Below are 23,059 nucleotides of genomic sequence, written 5' to 3' on the forward strand. Positions count from 1 at the left end.
CACCCGCTATCAAGGCAGCTGCCTATCATGTCATGCCCTACCTGCACAGGTGTGCTGGCTACTCAAATGATCCAATTAAGGAGGCCATTTAGTCAGCAGCAGCAGAAGTCCTGTGCCTGGACGCTCCAACAGGGGCCAGACACAAGCAGAAGCAGAAGCAGCAGCAGCAGCAGCAGCACCACCTTTTGTTTTTTGGCTGCAGCAGCAAGGCCCACAGGGCTGGCTAGCTGGCTAGCCAGCAAGCAGGTAGCAATGAAAGTAGGAATCTTTCTTTTTAACCCTGTAAGGGGGTGGTGCACTGTACCCGAAGATACTGCCATATCGGGTCAATGCATAGGGCGACGGAAGCAAGCTTCGAAATCGGCCCCCGTTCTCAAAAATCCATTTAATATATGGTCCCCAGATAGGGGACGTATCAGATATTAAACTGATAAGAACAGATACTACACTTGATCTTAGCCAAAAGGCCGAGAAGCGATAACCGTGAAAGGGGCGGGCCCAACAAGGTCCCCTTCATGGGCACTATCACTGCTTGCTGTCAGGGAGGCTGCCAGACAATTTTCCATGCACACTCTGGGCTGGGGGGCAGTCAACCACCAGTACACACAGCAGAACCTAAACCCATACCATTATTGCTAAGCAGCAAGACAGGGGCCCATTGCACTCCCACGGGGCCTTTTTAAATGCAATCCATAACCCGGATTTGCCAGGAACCCTTCTTACTCCTCCTACTTGCATGTGACACTGGGCTTAGGATCTGCATAGGAAACACACACACAAGCACACACCTACCTTTGTTGCCTGCAGATGCCTCCTTGGCTGTCCCCAAACGGTATCAAACCAACACCCACGGGAAGCTGTAAGCATAGAGGACATGCCTGCACCCCATTGGACTTACCTGTGTGGGTTAAATCCGGGTTATTTGACAACCTATGGCGGTGATGGTTCTGCTCAGGCAGAGCAGTGCTGATGCTCCTCATAAAGCTGTCGCTGCTGTGAAGGTTCTAGGTGACATCACAAATCCCTATGGTTACATACACAACAAAGCTGGGTTGTTGTTGTTTACACTCTGCAAGGCCTGTGGAAGTGAGTGACATCATAGCACTGTAGTTCTGAGGGTTCTAGATGGATGCAACAATCTCCTGTTGCTTCTATGAAGGCCATAATAGACGACATCACCAAACAGCTCCATAGTCACATACACAGCAAAGGAGAGATGTTGTTTACACCTAGTGATGTCAGTGGTATTGAGTGACATCACAGCACAGTGCTAAGGCTCCTGGGCCTGGACACAGCAGCGGCTGCAATATCTCAACGGAGAATACGTTTATATATATGTGTGTGTGTGCGCGTATATATATATATATATATATATATATATATATATATATATATATATTTCTCCGCCGAAATCACTTTTAAACCCATTTCCACCTTTTTTTCCCTTCTCTTCCTCTTACTTTTTTTTCACGTTTTTTTACGTTTTTCTCCTTTTCGCCTCTTTTCTGGGCGTATTATTCTTCTTTTTCTTCTTTTTTTTCGTCTAATGCATACCCCATCAGTGCAGCAATGCTTATTCAATACCGCCAGCAGATGGAGACACTGGGGGATAATTTTCTAAGGATTTATACTGATTTTTCCTGTCTGAATTTGTCGCACAGAAAGTTGCAGGCCAAATATGTGTGACATTTCTGCGACTTTAGCTTCTAGAGCATTTTTACAACATTATACATAGGTGCTGAATACATAAAAAGCGACTGTTCAGCGACAGACAAGTCGCATCGGCTGAAAGTAGGCCAGAATGTCAGTCCATGTTGGAGCAGGTTTAGATACAGTCTAAAGTATAGATCTCAAAGTCTGTGCACAGAATTTAGCAAGGGCCTCGCACCTTCTGATGCATCAGGTAGGTGCACAATAGCATAGCCTAACCCTCTGTACTTTGGTCTATATTGATGCGGGACATAGACAGCCAGCTGATGACCAATCCATTAGTGCAATGGATGGCTGGAAGCATTTGTCTTTGCCTTTGCAATACCACAGAAGCAATGCATGGTCAATGTACAGCAATGACACACCTGTGTGAACAGCCAGGAGACACCCCCCCCCCCCCCCCCCATGTTATGTTACATAGTTACATAGTTAGTACGGTCGAAAAAAGACATATGTCCATCAAGTTCAACCAGGGAATTAAGGGGTAGGGGTGTGGCGCGATATTGGGGAAGGGATGAGATTTTATATTTCTTCATAAGCATTAATCTTATTTTGTCAATTAGGAACATTCAGCACCCACCCGCTATCAAGGCAGCTGCCTATCATGTCATGCCCTACCTGCACAGGTGTGCTGGCTACTCAAATGATCCAATTAAGGAGGCCATTTAGTCAGCAGCAGCAGAAGTCCTGTGCCTGGACGCTCCAACAGGGGCCAGACACAAGCAGAAGCAGAAGCAGCAGAAGCAGCAGCAGCAGCACCACCTTTTGTTTTTTGGCTGCAGCAGCAAGGCCCACAGGGCTGGCTAGCTGGCTAGCCAGCAAGCAGGTAGCAATGAAAGTAGGAATCTTTCTTTTTAACCCTGTAAGGGGGTGGTGCACTGTACCCGAAGATACTGCCATATCGGGTCAATGCATAGGGCGACGGAAGCAAGCTTCGAAATCGGCCCCCGTTCTCAAAAATCCATTTAATATATGGTCCCCAGATAGGGGACGTATCAGATATTAAACTGATAAGAACAGATACTACACTTGATCTTAGCCAAAAGGCCGAGAAGCGATAACCGTGAAAGGGGCGGGCCCAACAAGGTCCCCTTCATGGGCACTATCACTGCTTGCTGTCAGGGAGGCTGCCAGACAATTTTCCATGCACACTCTGGGCTGGGGGGCAGTCAACCACCAGTACACACAGCAGAACCTAAACCCATACCATTATTGCTAAGCAGCAAGACAGGGGCCCATTGCACTCCCACGGGGCCTTTTTAAATGCAATCCATAACCCGGATTTGCCAGGAACCCTTCTTACTCCTCCTACTTGCATGTGACACTGGGCTTAGGATCTGCATAGGAAACACACACACAAGCACACACCTACCTTTGTTGCCTGCAGATGCCTCCTTGGCTGTCCCCAAACGGTATCAAACCAACACCCACGGGAAGCTGTAAGCATAGAGGACATGCCTGCACCCCATTGGACTTACCTGTGTGGGTTAAATCCGGGTTATTTGACAACCTATGGCGGTGATGGTTCTGCTCAGGCAGAGCAGTGCTGATGCTCCTCATAAAGCTGTCGCTGCTGTGAAGGTTCTAGGTGACATCACAAATCCCTATGGTTACATACACAACAAAGCTGGGTTGTTGTTGTTTACACTCTGCAAGGCCTGTGGAAGTGAGTGACATCATAGCACTGTAGTTCTGAGGGTTCTAGATGGATGCAACAATCTCCTGTTGCTTCTATGAAGGCCGTAATAGACGACATCACCAAACAGCTCCATAGTCACATACACAGCAAAGGAGAGATGTTGTTTACACCTAGTGATGTCAGTGGTATTGAGTGACATCACAGCACAGTGCTAAGGCTCCTGGGCCTGGACACAGCAGCGGCTGCAATATCTCAACGGAGAATACGTTTATATATATGTGTGTGTGTGCGCGTATATATATATATATATATATATATATATATATATATATATATATATTTCTCCGCCGAAATCACTTTTAAACCCATTTCCACCTTTTTTTCCCTTCTCTTCCTCTTACTTTTTTTTCACGTTTTTTTACGTTTTTCTCCTTTTCGCCTCTTTTCTGGGCGTATTATTCTTCTTTTTCTTCTTTTTTTTCGTCTAATGCATACCCCATCAGTGCAGCAATGCTTATTCAATACCGCCAGCAGATGGAGACACTGGGGGATAATTTTCTAAGGATTTATACTGATTTTTCCTGTCTGAATTTGTCGCACAGAAAGTTGCAGGCCAAATATGTGTGACATTTCTGCGACTTTAGCTTCTAGAGCATTTTTACAACATTATACATAGGTGCTGAATACATAAAAAGCGACTGTTCAGCGACAGACAAGTCGCATCGGCTGAAAGTAGGCCAGAATGTCAGTCCATGTTGGAGCAGGTTTAGATACAGTCTAAAGTATAGATCTCAAAGTCTGTGCACAGAATTTAGCAAGGGCCTCGCACCTTCTGATGCATCAGGTAGGTGCACAATAGCATAGCCTAACCCTCTGTACTTTGGTCTATATTGATGCGGGACATAGACAGCCAGCTGATGACCAATCCATTAGTGCAATGGATGGCTGGAAGCATTTGTCTTTGCCTTTGCAATACCACAGAAGCAATGCATGGTCAATGTACAGCAATGACACACCTGTGTGAACAGCCAGGAGACCCCCCCCCCCCCCCCCCCCATGTTATGTTACATAGTTACATAGTTAGTACGGTCGAAAAAAGACATATGTCCATCAAGTTCAACCAGGGAATTAAGGGGTAGGGGTGTGGCGCGATATTGGGGAAGGGATGAGATTTTATATTTCTTCATAAGCATTAATCTTATTTTGTCAATTAGGAACATTCAGCACCCACCCGCTATCAAGGCAGCTGCCTATCATGTCATGCCCTACCTGCACAGGTGTGCTGGCTACTCAAATGATCCAATTAAGGAGGCCATTTAGTCAGCAGCAGCAGAAGTCCTGTGCCTGGACGCTCCAACAGGGGCCAGACACAAGCAGAAGCAGAAGCAGCAGAAGCAGCAGCAGCAGCACCACCTTTTGTTTTTTGGCTGCAGCAGCAAGGCCCACAGGGCTGGCTAGCTGGCTAGCCAGCAAGCAGGTAGCAATGAAAGTAGGAATCTTTCTTTTTAACCCTGTAAGGGGGTGGTGCACTGTACCCGAAGATACTGCCATATCGGGTCAATGCATAGGGCGACGGAAGCAAGCTTCGAAATCGGCCCCCGTTCTCAAAAATCCATTTAATATATGGTCCCCAGATAGGGGACGTATCAGATATTAAACTGATAAGAACAGATACTACACTTGATCTTAGCCAAAAGGCCGAGAAGCGATAACCGTGAAAGGGGCGGGCCCAACAAGGTCCCCTTCATGGGCACTATCACTGCTTGCTGTCAGGGAGGCTGCCAGACAATTTTCCATGCACACTCTGGGCTGGGGGGCAGTCAACCACCAGTACACACAGCAGAACCTAAACCCATACCATTATTGCTAAGCAGCAAGACAGGGGCCCATTGCACTCCCACGGGGCCTTTTTAAATGCAATCCATAACCCGGATTTGCCAGGAACCCTTCTTACTCCTCCTACTTGCATGTGACACTGGGCTTAGGATCTGCATAGGAAACACACACACAAGCACACACCTACCTTTGTTGCCTGCAGATGCCTCCTTGGCTGTCCCCAAACGGTATCAAACCAACACCCACGGGAAGCTGTAAGCATAGAGGACATGCCTGCACCCCATTGGACTTACCTGTGTGGGTTAAATCCGGGTTATTTGACAACCTATGGCGGTGATGGTTCTGCTCAGGCAGAGCAGTGCTGATGCTCCTCATAAAGCTGTCGCTGCTGTGAAGGTTCTAGGTGACATCACAAATCCCTATGGTTACATACACAACAAAGCTGGGTTGTTGTTGTTTACACTCTGCAAGGCCTGTGGAAGTGAGTGACATCATAGCACTGTAGTTCTGAGGGTTCTAGATGGATGCAACAATCTCCTGTTGCTTCTATGAAGGCCATAATAGACGACATCACCAAACAGCTCCATAGTCACATACACAGCAAAGGAGAGATGTTGTTTACACCTAGTGATGTCAGTGGTATTGAGTGACATCACAGCACAGTGCTAAGGCTCCTGGGCCTGGACACAGCAGCGGCTGCAATATCTCAACGGAGAATACGTTTATATATATGTGTGTGTGTGCGCGTATATATATATATATATATATATATATATATATATATATATATATATTTCTCCGCCGAAATCACTTTTAAACCCATTTCCACCTTTTTTTCCCTTCTCTTCCTCTTACTTTTTTTTCACGTTTTTTTACGTTTTTCTCCTTTTCGCCTCTTTTCTGGGCGTATTATTCTTCTTTTTCTTCTTTTTTTTCGTCTAATGCATACCCCATCAGTGCAGCAATGCTTATTCAATACCGCCAGCAGATGGAGACACTGGGGGATAATTTTCTAAGGATTTATACTGATTTTTCCTGTCTGAATTTGTCGCACAGAAAGTTGCAGGCCAAATATGTGTGACATTTCTGCGACTTTAGCTTCTAGAGCATTTTTACAACATTATACATAGGTGCTGAATACATAAAAAGCGACTGTTCAGCGACAGACAAGTCGCATCGGCTGAAAGTAGGCCAGAATGTCAGTCCATGTTGGAGCAGGTTTAGATACAGTCTAAAGTATAGATCTCAAAGTCTGTGCACAGAATTTAGCAAGGGCCTCGCACCTTCTGATGCATCAGGTAGGTGCACAATAGCATAGCCTAACCCTCTGTACTTTGGTCTATATTGATGCGGGACATAGACAGCCAGCTGATGACCAATCCATTAGTGCAATGGATGGCTGGAAGCATTTGTCTTTGCCTTTGCAATACCACAGAAGCAATGCATGGTCAATGTACAGCAATGACACACCTGTGTGAACAGCCAGGAGACCCCCCCCCCCCCCCCATGTTATGTTACATAGTTACATAGTTAGTACGGTCGAAAAAAGACATATGTCCATCAAGTTCAACCAGGGAATTAAGGGGTAGGGGTGTGGCGCGATATTGGGGAAGGGATGAGATTTTATATTTCTTCATAAGCATTAATCTTATTTTGTCAATTAGGAACATTCAGCACCCACCCGCTATCAAGGCAGCTGCCTATCATGTCATGCCCTACCTGCACAGGTGTGCTGGCTACTCAAATGATCCAATTAAGGAGGCCATTTAGTCAGCAGCAGCAGAAGTCCTGTGCCTGGACGCTCCAACAGGGGCCAGACACAAGCAGAAGCAGAAGCAGCAGAAGCAGCAGCAGCAGCACCACCTTTTGTTTTTTGGCTGCAGCAGCAAGGCCCACAGGGCTGGCTAGCTGGCTAGCCAGCAAGCAGGTAGCAATGAAAGTAGGAATCTTTCTTTTTAACCCTGTAAGGGGGTGGTGCACTGTACCCGAAGATACTGCCATATCGGGTCAATGCATAGGGCGACGGAAGCAAGCTTCGAAATCGGCCCCCGTTCTCAAAAATCCATTTAATATATGGTCCCCAGATAGGGGACGTATCAGATATTAAACTGATAAGAACAGATACTACACTTGATCTTAGCCAAAAGGCCGAGAAGCGATAACCGTGAAAGGGGCGGGCCCAACAAGGTCCCCTTCATGGGCACTATCACTGCTTGCTGTCAGGGAGGCTGCCAGACAATTTTCCATGCACACTCTGGGCTGGGGGGCAGTCAACCACCAGTACACACAGCAGAACCTAAACCCATACCATTATTGCTAAGCAGCAAGACAGGGGCCCATTGCACTCCCACGGGGCCTTTTTAAATGCAATCCATAACCCGGATTTGCCAGGAACCCTTCTTACTCCTCCTACTTGCATGTGACACTGGGCTTAGGATCTGCATAGGAAACACACACACAAGCACACACCTACCTTTGTTGCCTGCAGATGCCTCCTTGGCTGTCCCCAAACGGTATCAAACCAACACCCACGGGAAGCTGTAAGCATAGAGGACATGCCTGCACCCCATTGGACTTACCTGTGTGGGTTAAATCCGGGTTATTTGACAACCTATGGCGGTGATGGTTCTGCTCAGGCAGAGCAGTGCTGATGCTCCTCATAAAGCTGTCGCTGCTGTGAAGGTTCTAGGTGACATCACAAATCCCTATGGTTACATACACAACAAAGCTGGGTTGTTGTTGTTTACACTCTGCAAGGCCTGTGGAAGTGAGTGACATCATAGCACTGTAGTTCTGAGGGTTCTAGATGGATGCAACAATCTCCTGTTGCTTCTATGAAGGCCATAATAGACGACATCACCAAACAGCTCCATAGTCACATACACAGCAAAGGAGAGATGTTGTTTACACCTAGTGATGTCAGTGGTATTGAGTGACATCACAGCACAGTGCTAAGGCTCCTGGGCCTGGACACAGCAGCGGCTGCAATATCTCAACGGAGAATACGTTTATATATATGTGTGTGTGTGCGCGTATATATATATATATATATATATATATATATTTCTCCGCCGAAATCACTTTTAAACCCATTTCCACCTTTTTTTCCCTTCTCTTCCTCTTACTTTTTTTTCACGTTTTTTTACGTTTTTCTCCTTTTCACCTCTTTTCTGGGCGTATTATTCTTCTTTTTCTTCTTTTTTTTCGTCTAATGCATACCCCATCAGTGCAGCAATGCTTATTCAATACCGCCAGCAGATGGAGACACTGGGGGATAATTTTCTAAGGATTTATACTGATTTTTCCTGTCTGAATTTGTCGCACAGAAAGTTGCAGGCCAAATATGTGTGACATTTCTGCGACTTTAGCTTCTAGAGCATTTTTACAACATTATACATAGGTGCTGAATACATAAAAAGCGACTGTTCAGCGACAGACAAGTCGCATCGGCTGAAAGTAGGCCAGAATGTCAGTCCATGTTGGAGCAGGTTTAGATACAGTCTAAAGTATAGATCTCAAAGTCTGTGCACAGAATTTAGCAAGGGCCTCGCACCTTCTGATGCATCAGGTAGGTGCACAATAGCATAGCCTAACCCTCTGTACTTTGGTCTATATTGATGCGGGACATAGACAGCCAGCTGATGACCAATCCATTAGTGCAATGGATGGCTGGAAGCATTTGTCTTTGCCTTTGCAATACCACAGAAGCAATGCATGGTCAATGTACAGCAATGACACACCTGTGTGAACAGCCAGGAGACCCCCCCCCCCCCCCCCCATGTTATGTTACATAGTTACATAGTTAGTACGGTCGAAAAAAGACATATGTCCATCAAGTTCAACCAGGGAATTAAGGGGTAGGGGTGTGGCGCGATATTGGGGAAGGGATGAGATTTTATATTTCTTCATAAGCATTAATCTTATTTTGTCAATTAGGAACATTCAGCACCCACCCGCTATCAAGGCAGCTGCCTATCATGTCATGCCCTACCTGCACAGGTGTGCTGGCTACTCAAATGATCCAATTAAGGAGGCCATTTAGTCAGCAGCAGCAGAAGTCCTGTGCCTGGACGCTCCAACAGGGGCCAGACACAAGCAGAAGCAGAAGCAGCAGAAGCAGCAGCAGCAGCACCACCTTTTGTTTTTTGGCTGCAGCAGCAAGGCCCACAGGGCTGGCTAGCTGGCTAGCCAGCAAGCAGGTAGCAATGAAAGTAGGAATCTTTCTTTTTAACCCTGTAAGGGGGTTGTCACGATGCCGGCTGGCAGGTAGTGGATCCTCTGTGCCAGAGAGGGATGGAGAGGACCGCGCTAGTGGACCGGTTCTAAGCCACTACAGGTTTTCACCAGAGCCCGCCGCAAAGCGGGATGGTCTTGCTGCGGCGGTAGTGACCAGGTCGTATCCACTAGCAACGGCTTACCTCTCTGGCTGCTGAAGATGCTGAAGATAGGCGAGGTACAAGGGAGTAGGCAGAAGCAAGGTCGGACGTAGCAGAAGGTCGGGGGCAGGCGGCAAGGATCGTAGTCAGGGGCAACGGCAGGAGGTCAGGAACACGGACTAGGAACAGACAAGGGAACGCTTTCACTAGGCACAAGTGCATCAAGATCCGGCCAGGGAGTGCAAGGGAGGAGACTAGATATAGGGAAGTGCACAGGTGGGAGCCAATAAGCTAATTGGGAAGATTGGGCCAGGCACCATCATTGGTGCACTGGCCCTTTAAATCGCAGAGACCCGGCGCGCGCGCGCCCTAGGGAGCGGGGCCGCGCGCGCCGGGACAGGACCAAGGGAGAGCGAGTCAGTTACGGGGGGCCGGGGTGCGCATCGCGAGCGGGCGCTATCCGCATCGCGAATCGCATCCCGGCTGAAGGCGGGACCGCAGCGCACCCGGTCAGTGGATCTGACCGGGACGCTGCAACAACGAAGATGAGGCGAGCGCTCCGGGGAGGAACGGGGACCCGGAGCGCTCGGCGTAACAGTACCCCCCCCCTTGGGTCTCCCCCTCTTCTTGGGGCCAAAGAACCTGAGGAAAAAAAAGTCAATTTTTCCGTGATGAGGTCCGATGCAAATTAGGAGGGGTTCTGTGTGGAAACGTACGAGACAGTCCAATCTTTTATTGTAAAAACAATAGATGTAGAGGGGTCTGGCGAGACTGGTCACAGGAACGTAGAACCTGTTGATGAGAGAGGCCAAAAAAAATTTTCCTGCAGATCCGGAATCCAAGAAGAGCATAGTAGAGAAGGAGAAGGTAGAGGCTGATATCCGCACAGGCACAGTAAGGCGTGGAGAAGCAGAGTTGACATCAAGAACTGTGTCACCTTTGTGCGGAGTCAGCGTACGTCTTTCCAGGCGGGGAGGACGGATAGGACAATCCTTCAGGAAGTGTTCGGTACCGGCATAGTACAGGCAAAGATTCTCCATGCGGCGTCGTGTCCTCTCTTGAGGTGTCAAGCGAGACCGGTCAACTTGCATAGCCTCCGCGGCGGGAAGCACAGGAACAGATTGCAGAGGACCAGAGGAGAGAGGAGCCGGGGAGAAAAAACGCTTCGTGCGAACAAAGTCCATATCCAGGCGAAGCTCCAGACGCCATCCGGAAGAACGCATGTCAATGCGAGTGGCAAGATGAATGAGTTCATGTAGGTCAGCAGGAGTCTCTCGTGCGGCCAGAACATCTTTAATGTTGCTGGATAGGCCTTTTTTAAAGGTCGCGCAGAGAACCTCACTATTCCAGGACAACTCGTAAGCAAGAGCACGGAACTGAATGGCGTACTCGCCAACGGAAGAAACACCCTGGGCCAGGTTCAGCAGGGCAATCTCGGCTGAAGAAGCTCGGGCAGGTTCCTCAAAGACACTTCGAATTTCCGAGAAGAAGGAGTGTACAGAGGCAGTGACGGGGTCATTGCGGTCCCAGAGCGGTGCGGCCCATGACAGGGCTTTTCCAGACAGAAGGCAGAACACGAAAGCCACCTTAGACCTTTCAGTAGGAAACTGGTCCGACATCATCTCCAAGTGCTGGGAACATTGCGAAAGAAAGCCACAGCAAAACTTAGAGTCCCCATCAAATTTATCCGGCAAGGATAAGCGTATCCCAGGAGCGGCCACTCGCTGCGGAGGAGGTGCAGGAGCTGGCGGAGGAGATGACTGCTGAAGCTGCGACTGAAGTTGGTGCGAAATGGTGGACATTTCCGACAGCTGACGGGTTAGAAGGGCGATCTGTCGGGCTTGCTGGGCGGCCACCGTGGTTAGGTCAGCGACAACTGACAGAGGAACTTCAGCGGGATCCATGGCCGGATCTACTGTCACGATGCCGGCTGGCAGGTAGTGGATCCTCTGTGCCAGAGAGGGATGGAGAGGACCGCGCTAGTGGACCGGTTCTAAGCCACTACAGGTTTTCACCAGAGCCCGCCGCAAAGCGGGATGGTCTTGCTGCGGCGGTAGTGACCAGGTCGTATCCACTAGCCACGGCTTACCTCTCTGGCTGCTGAAGATGCTGAAGATAGGCGAGGTACAAGGGAGTAGGCAGAAGCAAGGTCGGACGTAGCAGAAGGTCGGGGGCAGGCGGCAAGGATCGTAGTCAGGGGCAACGGCAGGAGGTCAGGAACACGGACTAGGAACAGACAAGGGAACGCTTTCACTAGGCACAAGTGCATCAAGATCCGGCCAGGGAGTGCAAGGGAGGAGACTAGATATAGGGAAGTGCACAGGTGGGAGCCAATAAGCTAATTGGGAAGATTGGGCCAGGCACCATCATTGGTGCACTGGCCCTTTAAATCGCAGAGACCCGGCGCGCGCGCGCCCTAGGGAGCGGGGCCGCGCGCGCCGGGACAGGACCGAGGGAGAGCGAGTCAGGTACGGGGGCCGGGGTGCGCATCGCGAGCGGGCGCTATCCGCATCGCGAATCGCATCCCGGCTGAAGGCGGGACCGCAGCGCACCCGGTCAGTGGATCTGACCGGGACGCTGCAACAACGAAGATGAGGCGAGCGCTCCGGGGAGGAACGGGGACCCGGAGCGCTCGGCGTAACAGGGGTGGTGCACTGTACCCGAAGATACTGCCATATCGGCTCAATGCATAGGGCGACGGAAGCAAGCTTCGAAATCGGCCCCCGTTCTCAAAAATCCATTTAATATATGGTCCCCAGATAGGGGACGTATCAGATATTAAACTGATAAGAACAGATACTACTTTTTTTTTCTTTTTTTAAAGCCGAGGAACGTGCTTTCGATTCACCCAAAGTGCAAGAAAAAGTGCAAACGTGTTACACTAAAAAAACGTGCACAAAGGATGCGGTCTATCGCAAGCCCTTCTCCGATAGGAGAGAGGCCCCCCAACAAACCTTACCCTTCGCCTCCGGACCAAAAGGTACCTGCGAGGTTCCAGGTTCGATGTCCCTTTTCGCCGAAGCTACTAGGGGACCACAAATGCTCCCGGCATCCCCCTTGGCGTTAGCCAAGGTATCTGCCCGCAGAGCCGATTACGGTAGGTACCCTGCCAAAGCAGGAGTACCCGGGGTGTTTGCAGGGAGGTGCGGAACCTAATGGCCACACACACCTCCCCTAGACCGCCAGGAGGGACACCCAGAAGGGCTACCGCATCCTGACAAATCCTGTGAACACACAACACGCAAAAAGTGACACAGTGAGACAAAAAAGAAATAAATAAGTGAATGTGTGCAGATATACTGCCCGGACATCCGGCCGGATCTATAAAAATTTCTCTGATCCTAGCCAGAAGGCCGGGAATCAAGAGGTGAGTGCCACAAGGTGAAGAGATTATGGTGCCCGTGCTTCAACTCAGTGAGTCTATTCTCCCAGTGAGTTTCGGCACCTCGGGGTCACCACTCCCCGAGGCACAAAAGTACCTCGGCTCTAGACCCTCTCAGCCTCATGGCGAGACCCGGAGGGAACAGGTCACATCGGGGCAGCCGTCGAGCTGATTCCTCAGAACCAGCCCCGGAAAGCCCTGGTACACCTGCATCCTCCATGCAGCACCCATCCCCACCAGCATGAAAACTGATAAGAACAGATACTACACTTGATCTTAGCCAAAAGGCCGAGAAGCGATAACCGTGAAAGGGGCGGGCCCAACAAGGTCCCCTTCATGGGCACTATCACTGCTTGCTGTCAGGGAGGCTGCCAGACAATTTTCCATGCACACTCTGGGCTGGGGGGCAGTCAACCACCAGTACACACAGCAGAACCTAAACCCATACCATTATTGCTAAGCAGCAAGACAGGGGCCCATTGCACTCCCACGGGGCCTTTTTAAATGCAATCCATAACCCGGATTTGCCAGGAACCCTTCTTACTCCTCCTACTTGCATGTGACACTGGGCTTAGGATCTGCATAGGAAACACACACACAAGCACACACCTACCTTTGTTGCCTGCAGATGCCTCCTTGGCTGTCCCCAAACGGTATCAAACCAACACCCACGGGAAGCTGTAAGCATAGAGGACATGCCTGCACCCCATTGGACTTACCTGTGTGGGTTAAATCCGGGTTATTTGACAACCTATGGCGGTGATGGTTCTGCTCAGGCAGAGCAGTGCTGATGCTCCTCATAAAGCTGTCGCTGCTGTGAAGGTTCTAGGTGACATCACAAATCCCTATGGTTACATACACAACAAAGCTGGGTTGTTGTTGTTTACACTCTGCAAGGCCTGTGGAAGTGAGTGACATCATAGCACTGTAGTTCTGAGGGTTCTAGATGGATGCAACAATCTCCTGTTGCTTCTATGAAGGCCATAATAGACGACATCACCAAACAGCTCCATAGTCACATACACAGCAAAGGAGAGATGTTGTTTACACCTAGTGATGTCAGTGGTATTGAGTGACATCACAGCACAGTGCTAAGGCTCCTGGGCCTGGACACAGCAGCGGCTGCAATATCTCAACGGAGAATACGTTTATATATATGTGTGTGTGTGCGCGTATATATATATATATATATATATATATATATATATATATATTTCTCCGCCGAAATCACTTTTAAACCCATTTCCACCTTTTTTTCCCTTCTCTTCCTCTTACTTTTTTTTCACGTTTTTTTACGTTTTTCTCCTTTTCGCCTCTTTTCTGGGCGTATTATTCTTCTTTTTCTTCTTTTTTTTCGTCTAATGCATACCCCATCAGTGCAGCAATGCTTATTCAATACCGCCAGCAGATGGAGACACTGGGGGATAATTTTCTAAGGATTTATACTGATTTTTCCTGTCTGAATTTGTCGCACAGAAAGTTGCAGGCCAAATATGTGTGACATTTCTGCGACTTTAGCTTCTAGAGCATTTTTACAACATTATACATAGGTGCTGAATACATAAAAAGCGACTGTTCAGCGACAGACAAGTCGCATCGGCTGAAAGTAGGCCAGAATGTCAGTCCATGTTGGAGCAGGTTTAGATACAGTCTAAAGTATAGATCTCAAAGTCTGTGCACAGAATTTAGCAAGGGCCTCGCACCTTCTGATGCATCAGGTAGGTGCACAATAGCATAGCCTAACCCTCTGTACTTTGGTCTATATTGATGCGGGACATAGACAGCCAGCTGATGACCAATCCATTAGTGCAATGGATGGCTGGAAGCATTTGTCTTTGCCTTTGCAATACCACAGAAGCAATGCATGGTCAATGTACAGCAATGACACACCTGTGTGAACAGCCAGGAGACCCCCCCCCCCCCCCCATGTTATGTTACATAGTTACATAGTTAGTACGGTCGAAAAAAGACATATGTCCATCAAGTTCAACCAGGGAATTAAGGGGTAGGGGTGTGGCGCGATATTGGGGAAGGGATGAGATTTTATATTTCTTCATAAGCATTAATCTTATTTTGTCAATTAGGAACATTCAGCACCCACCCGCTATCAAGGCAGCTGCCTATCATGTCATGCCCTACCTGCACAGGTGTGCTGGCTACTCAAATGATCCAATTAAGGAGGCCATTTAGTCAGCAGCAGCAGAAGTCCTGTGCCTGGACGCTCCAACAGGGGCCAGACACAAGCAGAAGCAGAAGCAGCAGAAGCAGCAGCAGCAGCACCACCTTTTGTTTTTTGGCTGCAGCAGCAAGGCCCACAGGGCTGGCTAGCTGGCTAGCCAGCAAGCAGGTAGCAATGAAAGTAGGAATCTTTCTTTTTAACCCTGTAAGGGGGTGGTGCACTGTACCCGAAGATACTGCCATATCGGGTCAATGCATAGGGCGACGGAAGCAAGCTTCGAAATCGGCCCCCGTTCTCAAAAATCCATTTAATATATGGTCCCCAGATAGGGGACGTATCAGATATTAAACTGATAAGAACAGATACTACACTTGATCTTAGCCAAAAGGCCGAGAAGCGATAACCGTGAAAGGGGCGGGCCCAACAAGGTCCCCTTCATGGGCACTATCACTGCTTGCTGTCAGGGAGGCTGCCAGACAATTTTCCATGCACACTCTGGGCTGGGGGGCAGTCAACCACCAGTACACACAGCAGAACCTAAACCCATACCATTATTGCTAAGCAGCAAGACAGGGGCCCATTGCACTCCCACGGGGCCTTTTTAAATGCAATCCATAACCCGGATTTGCCAGGAACCCTTCTTACTCCTCCTACTTGCATGTGACACTGGGCTTAGGATCTGCATAGGAAACACACACACAAGCACACACCTACCTTTGTTGCCTGCAGATGCCTCCTTGGCTGTCCCCAAACGGTATCAAACCAACACCCACGGGAAGCTGTAAGCATAGAGGACATGCCTGCACCCCATTGGACTTACCTGTGTGGGTTAAATCCGGGTTATTTGACAACCTATGGCGGTGATGGTTCTGCTCAGGCAGAGCAGTGCTGATGCTCCTCATAAAGCTGTCGCTGCTGTGAAGGTTCTAGGTGACATCACAAATCCCTATGGTTACATACACAACAAAGCTGGGTTGTTGTTGTTTACACTCTGCAAGGCCTGTGGAAGTGAGTGACATCATAGCACTGTAGTTCTGAGGGTTCTAGATGGATGCAACAATCTCCTGTTGCTTCTATGAAGGCCATAATAGACGACATCACCAAACAGCTCCATAGTCACATACACAGCAAAGGAGAGATGTTGTTTACACCTAGTGATGTCAGTGGTATTGAGTGACATCACAGCACAGTGCTAAGGCTCCTGGGCCTGGACACAGCAGCGGCTGCAATATCTCAACGGAGAATACGTTTATATATATGTGTGTGTGTGCGCGTATATATATATATATATATATATATATATATATATTTCTCCGCCGAAATCACTTTTAAACCCATTTCCACCTTTTTTTCCCTTCTCTTCCTCTTACTTTTTTTTCACGTTTTTTTACGTTTTTCTCCTTTTCACCTCTTTTCTGGGCGTATTATTCTTCTTTTTCTTCTTTTTTTTCGTCTAATGCATACCCCATCAGTGCAGCAATGCTTATTCAATACCGCCAGCAGATGGAGACACTGGGGGATAATTTTCTAAGGATTTATACTGATTTTTCCTGTCTGAATTTGTCGCACAGAAAGTTGCAGGCCAAATATGTGTGACATTTCTGCGACTTTAGCTTCTAGAGCATTTTTACAACATTATACATAGGTGCTGAATACATAAAAAGCGACTGTTCAGCGACAGACAAGTCGCATCGGCTGAAAGTAGGCCAGAATGTCAGTCCATGTTGGAGCAGGTTTAGATACAGTCTAAAGTATAGATCTCAAAGTCTGTGCACAGAATTTAGCAAGGGCCTCGCACCTTCTGATGCATCAGGTAGGTGCACAATAGCATAGCCTAACCCTCTGTACTTTGGTCTATATTGATGCGGGACATAGACAGCCAGCTGATGACCAATCCATTAGTGCAATGGATGGCTGGAAGCATTTGTCTTTGCCTTTGCAATACCACAGAAGCAATGCATGGTCAATGTACAGCAATGACACACCTGTGTGAACAGCCAGGAGACCCCCCCCCCCCCCCCCATGTTATGTTACATAGTTACATAGTTAGTACGGTCGAAAAAAGACATATGTCCATCAAGTTCAACCAGGGAATTAAGGGGTAGGGGTGTGGCGCGATATTGGGGAAGGGATGAGATTTTATATTTCTTCATAAGCATTAATCTTATTTTGTCAATTAGGAACATTCAGCACCCACCCGCTATCAAGGCAGCTGCCTATCATGTCATGCCCTACCTGCACAGGTGTGCTGGCTACTCAAATGATCCAATTAAGGAGGCCATTTAGTCAGCAGCAGCAGAAGTCCTGTGCCTGGACGCTCCAACAGGGGCCAGACACAAGCAGAAGCAGAAGCAGCAGAAGCAGCAGCAGCAGCACCACCTTTTGTTTTTTGGCTGCAGCAGCAAGGCCCACAGGGCTGGCTAGCTGGCTAGCCAGCAAGCAGGTAGCAATGAAAGTAGGAATCTTTCTTTTTAACCCTGTAAGGGGGTTGTCACGATGCCGGCTGGCAGGTAGTGGATCCTCTGTGCCAGAGAGGGATGGAGAGGACCGCGCTAGTGGACCGGTTCTAAGCCACTACAGGTTTTCACCAGAGCCCGCCGCAAAGCGGGATGGTCTTGCTGCGGCGGTAGTGACCAGGTCGTATCCACTAGCAACGGCTTACCTCTCTGGCTGCTGAAGATGCTGAAGATAGGCGAGGTACAAGGGAGTAGGCAGAAGCAAGGTCGGACGTAGCAGAAGGTCGGGGGCAGGCGGCAAGGATCGTAGTCAGGGGCAACGGCAGGAGGTCAGGAACACGGACTAGGAACAGACAAGGGAACGCTTTCACTAGGCACAAGTGCATCAAGATCCGGCCAGGGAGTGCAAGGGAGGAGACTAGATATAGGGAAGTGCACAGGTGGGAGCCAATAAGCTAATTGGGAAGATTGGGCCAGGCACCATCATTGGTGCACTGGCCCTTTAAATCGCAGAGACCCGGCGCGCGCGCGCCCTAGGGAGCGGGGCCGCGCGCGCCGGGACAGGACCGAGGGAGAGCGAGTCAGTTACGGGGGCCGGGGTGCGCATCGCGAGCGGGCGCTATCCGCATCGCGAATCGCATCCCGGCTGAAGGCGGGACCGCAGCGCACCCGGTCAGTGGATCTGACCGGGACGCTGCAACAACGAAGATGAGGCGAGCGCTCCGGGGAGGAACGGGGACCCGGAGCGCTCGGCGTAACAGTACCCCCCCCCTTGGGTCTCCCCCTCTTCTTGGGGCCAAAGAACCTGAGGAAAAAAAAGTCAATTTTTCCGTGATGAGGTCCGATGCAAATTAGGAGGGGTTCTGTGTGGAAACGTACGAGACAGTCCAATCTTTTATTGTAAAAACAATAGATGTAGAGGGGTCTGGCGAGACTGGTCACAGGAACGTAGAACCTGTTGATGAGAGAGGCCAAAAAAAATTTTCCTGCAGATCCGGAATCCAAGAAGAGCATAGTAGAGAAGGAGAAGGTAGAGGCTGATATCCGCACAGGCACAGTAAGGCGTGGAGAAGCAGAGTTGACATCAAGAACTGTGTCACCTTTGTGCGGAGTCAGCGTACGTCTTTCCAGGCGGGGAGGACGGATAGGACAATCCTTCAGGAAGTGTTCGGTACCGGCATAGTACAGGCAAAGATTCTCCATGCGGCGTCGTGTCCTCTCTTGAGGTGTCAAGCGAGACCGGTCAACTTGCATAGCCTCCGCGGCGGGAAGCACAGGAACAGATTGCAGAGGACCAGAGGAGAGAGGAGCCGGGGAGAAAAAACGCTTCGTGCGAACAAAGTCCATATCCAGGCGAAGCTCCAGACGCCATCCGGAAGAACGCATGTCAATGCGAGTGGCAAGATGAATGAGTTCATGTAGGTCAGCAGGAGTCTCTCGTGCGGCCAGAACATCTTTAATGTTGCTGGATAGGCCTTTTTTAAAGGTCGCGCAGAGAACCTCACTATTCCAGGACAACTCGTAAGCAAGAGCACGGAACTGAATGGCGTACTCGCCAACGGAAGAAACACCCTGGGCCAGGTTCAGCAGGGCAATCTCGGCTGAAGAAGCTCGGGCAGGTTCCTCAAAGACACTTCGAATTTCCGAGAAGAAGGAGTGTACAGAGGCAGTGACGGGGTCATTGCGGTCCCAGAGCGGTGCGGCCCATGACAGGGCTTTTCCAGACAGAAGGCAGAACACGAAAGCCACCTTAGACCTTTCAGTAGGAAACTGGTCCGACATCATCTCCAAGTGCTGGGAACATTGCGAAAGAAAGCCACAGCAAAACTTAGAGTCCCCATCAAATTTATCCGGCAAGGATAAGCGTATCCCAGGAGCGGCCACTCGCTGCGGAGGAGGTGCAGGAGCTGGCGGAGGAGATGACTGCTGAAGCTGCGACTGAAGTTGGTGCGAAATGGTGGACATTTCCGACAGCTGACGGGTTAGAAGGGCGATCTGTCGGGCTTGCTGGGCGGCCACCGTGGTTAGGTCAGCGACAACTGACAGAGGAACTTCAGCGGGATCCATGGCCGGATCTACTGTCACGATGCCGGCTGGCAGGTAGTGGATCCTCTGTGCCAGAGAGGGATGGAGAGGACCGCGCTAGTGGACCGGTTCTAAGCCACTACAGGTTTTCACCAGAGCCCGCCGCAAAGCGGGATGGTCTTGCTGCGGCGGTAGTGACCAGGTCGTATCCACTAGCCACGGCTTACCTCTCTGGCTGCTGAAGATGCTGAAGATAGGCGAGGTACAAGGGAGTAGGCAGAAGCAAGGTCGGACGTAGCAGAAGGTCGGGGGCAGGCGGCAAGGATCGTAGTCAGGGGCAACGGCAGGAGGTCAGGAACACGGACTAGGAACAGACAAGGGAACGCTTTCACTAGGCACAAGTGCATCAAGATCCGGCCAGGGAGTGCAAGGGAGGAGACTAGATATAGGGAAGTGCACAGGTGGGAGCCAATAAGCTAATTGGGAAGATTGGGCCAGGCACCATCATTGGTGCACTGGCCCTTTAAATCGCAGAGACCCGGCGCGCGCGCGCCCTAGGGAGCGGGGCCGCGCGCGCCGGGACAGGACCGAGGGAGAGCGAGTCAGGTACGGGGGCCGGGGTGCGCATCGCGAGCGGGCGCTATCCGCATCGCGAATCGCATCCCGGCTGAAGGCGGGACCGCAGCGCACCCGGTCAGTGGATCTGACCGGGACGCTGCAACAACGAAGATGAGGCGAGCGCTCCGGGGAGGAACGGGGACCCGGAGCGCTCGGCGTAACAGGGGTGGTGCACTGTACCCGAAGATACTGCCATATCGGCTCAATGCATAGGGCGACGGAAGCAAGCTTCGAAATCGGCCCCCGTTCTCAAAAATCCATTTAATATATGGTCCCCAGATAGGGGACGTATCAGATATTAAACTGATAAGAACAGATACTACACTTGATCTTAGCCAAAAGGCCGAGAAGCGATAACCGTGAAAGGGGCGGGCCCAACAAGGTCCCCTTCATGGGCACTATCACTGCTTGCTGTCAGGGAGGCTGCCAGACAATTTTCCATGCACACTCTGGGCTGGGGGGCAGTCAACCACCAGTACACACAGCAGAACCTAAACCCATACCATTATTGCTAAGCAGCAAGACAGGGGCCCATTGCACTCCCACGGGGCCTTTTTAAATGCAATCCATAACCCGGATTTGCCAGGAACCCTTCTTACTCCTCCTACTTGCATGTGACACTGGGCTTAGGATCTGCATAGGAAACACACACACAAGCACACACCTACCTTTGTTGCCTGCAGATGCCTCCTTGGCTGTCCCCAAACGGTATCAAACCAACACCCACGGGAAGCTGTAAGCATAGAGGACATGCCTGCACCCCATTGGACTTACCTGTGTGGGTTAAATCCGGGTTATTTGACAACCTATGGCGGTGATGGTTCTGCTCAGGCAGAGCAGTGCTGATGCTCCTCATAAAGCTGTCGCTGCTGTGAAGGTTCTAGGTGACATCACAAATCCCTATGGTTACATACACAACAAAGCTGGGTTGTTGTTGTTTACACTCTGCAAGGCCTGTGGAAGTGAGTGACATCATAGCACTGTAGTTCTGAGGGTTCTAGATGGATGCAACAATCTCCTGTTGCTTCTATGAAGGCCATAATAGACGACATCACCAAACAGCTCCATAGTCACATACACAGCAAAGGAGAGATGTTGTTTACACCTAGTGATGTCAGTGGTATTGAGTGACATCACAGCACAGTGCTAAGGCTCCTGGGCCTGGACACAGCAGCGGCTGCAATATCTCAACGGAGAATACGTTTATATATATGTGTGTGTGTGCGCGTATATATATATATATATATATATATATATATATATATATATATATATATATATTCTCCGCCGAAATCACTTTTAAACCCATTTCCACCTTTTTTTCCCTTCTCTTCCTCTTACTTTTTTTTCACGTTTTTTTACGTTTTTCTCCTTTTCGCCTCTTTTCTGGGCGTATTATTCTTCTTTTTCTTCTTTTTTTTCGTCTAATGCATACCCCATCAGTGCAGCAATGCTTATTCAATACCGCCAGCAGATGGAGACACTGGGGGATAATTTTCTAAGGATTTATACTGATTTTTCCTGTCTGAATTTGTCGCACAGAAAGTTGCAGGCCAAATATGTGTGACATTTCGACTTTAGCTTCTAGAGCATTTTTACAACATTATACATAGGTGCTGAATACATAAAAAGCGACTGTTCAGCGACAGACAAGTCGCATCGGCTGAAAGTAGGCCAGAATGTCAGTCCATGTTGGAGCAGGTTTAGATACAGTCTAAAGTATAGATCTCAAAGTCTGTGCACAGAATTTAGCAAGGGCCTCGCACCTTCTGATGCATCAGGTAGGTGCACAATAGCATAGCCTAACCCTCTGTACTTTGGTCTATATTGATGCGGGACATAGACAGCCAGCTGATGACCAATCCATTAGTGCAATGGATGGCTGGAAGCATTTGTCTTTGCCTTTGCAATACCACAGAAGCAATGCATGGTCAATGTACAGCAATGACACACCTGTGTGAACAGCCAGGAGACCCCCCCCCCCCCCCCCATGTTATGTTACATAGTTACATAGTTAGTACGGTCGAAAAAAGACATATGTCCATCAAGTTCAACCAGGGAATTAAGGGGTAGGGGTGTGGCGCGATATTGGGGAAGGGATGAGATTTTATATTTCTTCATAAGCATTAATCTTATTTTGTCAATTAGGAACATTCAGCACCCACCCGCTATCAAGGCAGCTGCCTATCATGTCATGCCCTACCTGCACAGGTGTGCTGGCTACTCAAATGATCCAATTAAGGAGGCCATTTAGTCAGCAGCAGCAGAAGTCCTGTGCCTGGACGCTCCAACAGGGGCCAGACACAAGCAGAAGCAGCAGAAGCAGCAGCAGCAGCACCACCTTTTGTTTTTTGGCTGCAGCAGCAAGGCCCACAGGGCTGGCTAGCTGGCTAGCCAGCAAGCAGGTAGCAATGAAAGTAGGAATCTTTCTTTTTAACCCTGTAAGGGGGTGGTGCACTGTACCCGAAGATACTGCCATATCGGGTCAATGCATAGGGCGACGGAAGCAAGCTTCGAAATCGGCCCCCGTTCTCAAAAATCCATTTAATATATGGTCCCCAGATAGGGGACGTATCAGATATTAAACTGATAAGAACAGATACTACACTTGATCTTAGCCAAAAGGCCGAGAAGCGATAACCGTGAAAGGGGCGGGCCCAACAAGGTCCCCTTCATGGGCACTATCACTGCTTGCTGTCAGGGAGGCTGCCAGACAATTTTCCATGCACACTCTGGGCTGGGGGGCAGTCAACCACCAGTACACACAGCAGAACCTAAACCCATACCATTATTGCTAAGCAGCAAGACAGGGGCCCATTGCACTCCCACGGGGCCTTT

At 49.5% G+C, this 23,059-nt stretch overlaps 8 non-coding genes and 1 pseudogene across 8 annotated transcripts; all 9 read right to left on the reverse strand.

Annotated features, from left to right (window-relative positions):
• Positions 1-288: 288 nt before the first annotated feature.
• LOC130328322 (U2 spliceosomal RNA) lies at positions 289-479 on the reverse strand. Its single transcript, XR_008872341.1, has one exon. It is a non-coding gene; the product is annotated as a U2 spliceosomal RNA (small nuclear RNA).
• Positions 480-2,578: 2,099 nt separating this feature from the next.
• On the reverse strand, positions 2,579-2,769 carry LOC130328328 (U2 spliceosomal RNA). Its single transcript, XR_008872345.1, has one exon. It is a non-coding gene; the product is annotated as a U2 spliceosomal RNA (small nuclear RNA).
• Positions 2,770-4,868: 2,099 nt separating this feature from the next.
• On the reverse strand, positions 4,869-5,059 carry LOC130328329 (U2 spliceosomal RNA). Its single transcript, XR_008872346.1, has one exon. It is a non-coding gene; the product is annotated as a U2 spliceosomal RNA (small nuclear RNA).
• Positions 5,060-7,154: 2,095 nt separating this feature from the next.
• Positions 7,155-7,345, reverse strand: LOC130328330 (U2 spliceosomal RNA). The gene has a single exon (XR_008872347.1). It is a non-coding gene; the product is annotated as a U2 spliceosomal RNA (small nuclear RNA).
• A 4,860-nt stretch (positions 7,346-12,205) lies between these two features.
• On the reverse strand, positions 12,206-12,390 carry LOC130328326 (U2 spliceosomal RNA). Its single transcript, XR_008872344.1, has one exon. It is a non-coding gene; the product is annotated as a U2 spliceosomal RNA (small nuclear RNA).
• Positions 12,391-13,083: 693 nt separating this feature from the next.
• On the reverse strand, positions 13,084-13,243 carry LOC130328327 (U2 spliceosomal RNA; annotated as a pseudogene).
• A 2,089-nt stretch (positions 13,244-15,332) lies between these two features.
• LOC130328331 (U2 spliceosomal RNA) lies at positions 15,333-15,523 on the reverse strand. Its single transcript, XR_008872348.1, has one exon. It is a non-coding gene; the product is annotated as a U2 spliceosomal RNA (small nuclear RNA).
• Positions 15,524-20,385: 4,862 nt separating this feature from the next.
• Positions 20,386-20,576, reverse strand: LOC130328324 (U2 spliceosomal RNA). Its single transcript, XR_008872343.1, has one exon. It is a non-coding gene; the product is annotated as a U2 spliceosomal RNA (small nuclear RNA).
• A 2,092-nt stretch (positions 20,577-22,668) lies between these two features.
• LOC130328323 (U2 spliceosomal RNA) lies at positions 22,669-22,859 on the reverse strand. The gene has a single exon (XR_008872342.1). It is a non-coding gene; the product is annotated as a U2 spliceosomal RNA (small nuclear RNA).
• Positions 22,860-23,059: the final 200 nt, after the last annotated feature.

Source organism: Hyla sarda, unplaced genomic scaffold (genome assembly GCF_029499605.1).
Source record: "Hyla sarda isolate aHylSar1 unplaced genomic scaffold, aHylSar1.hap1 scaffold_3063, whole genome shotgun sequence".
NCBI classification, from domain to species: domain Eukaryota; kingdom Metazoa; phylum Chordata; class Amphibia; order Anura; family Hylidae; genus Hyla; species Hyla sarda.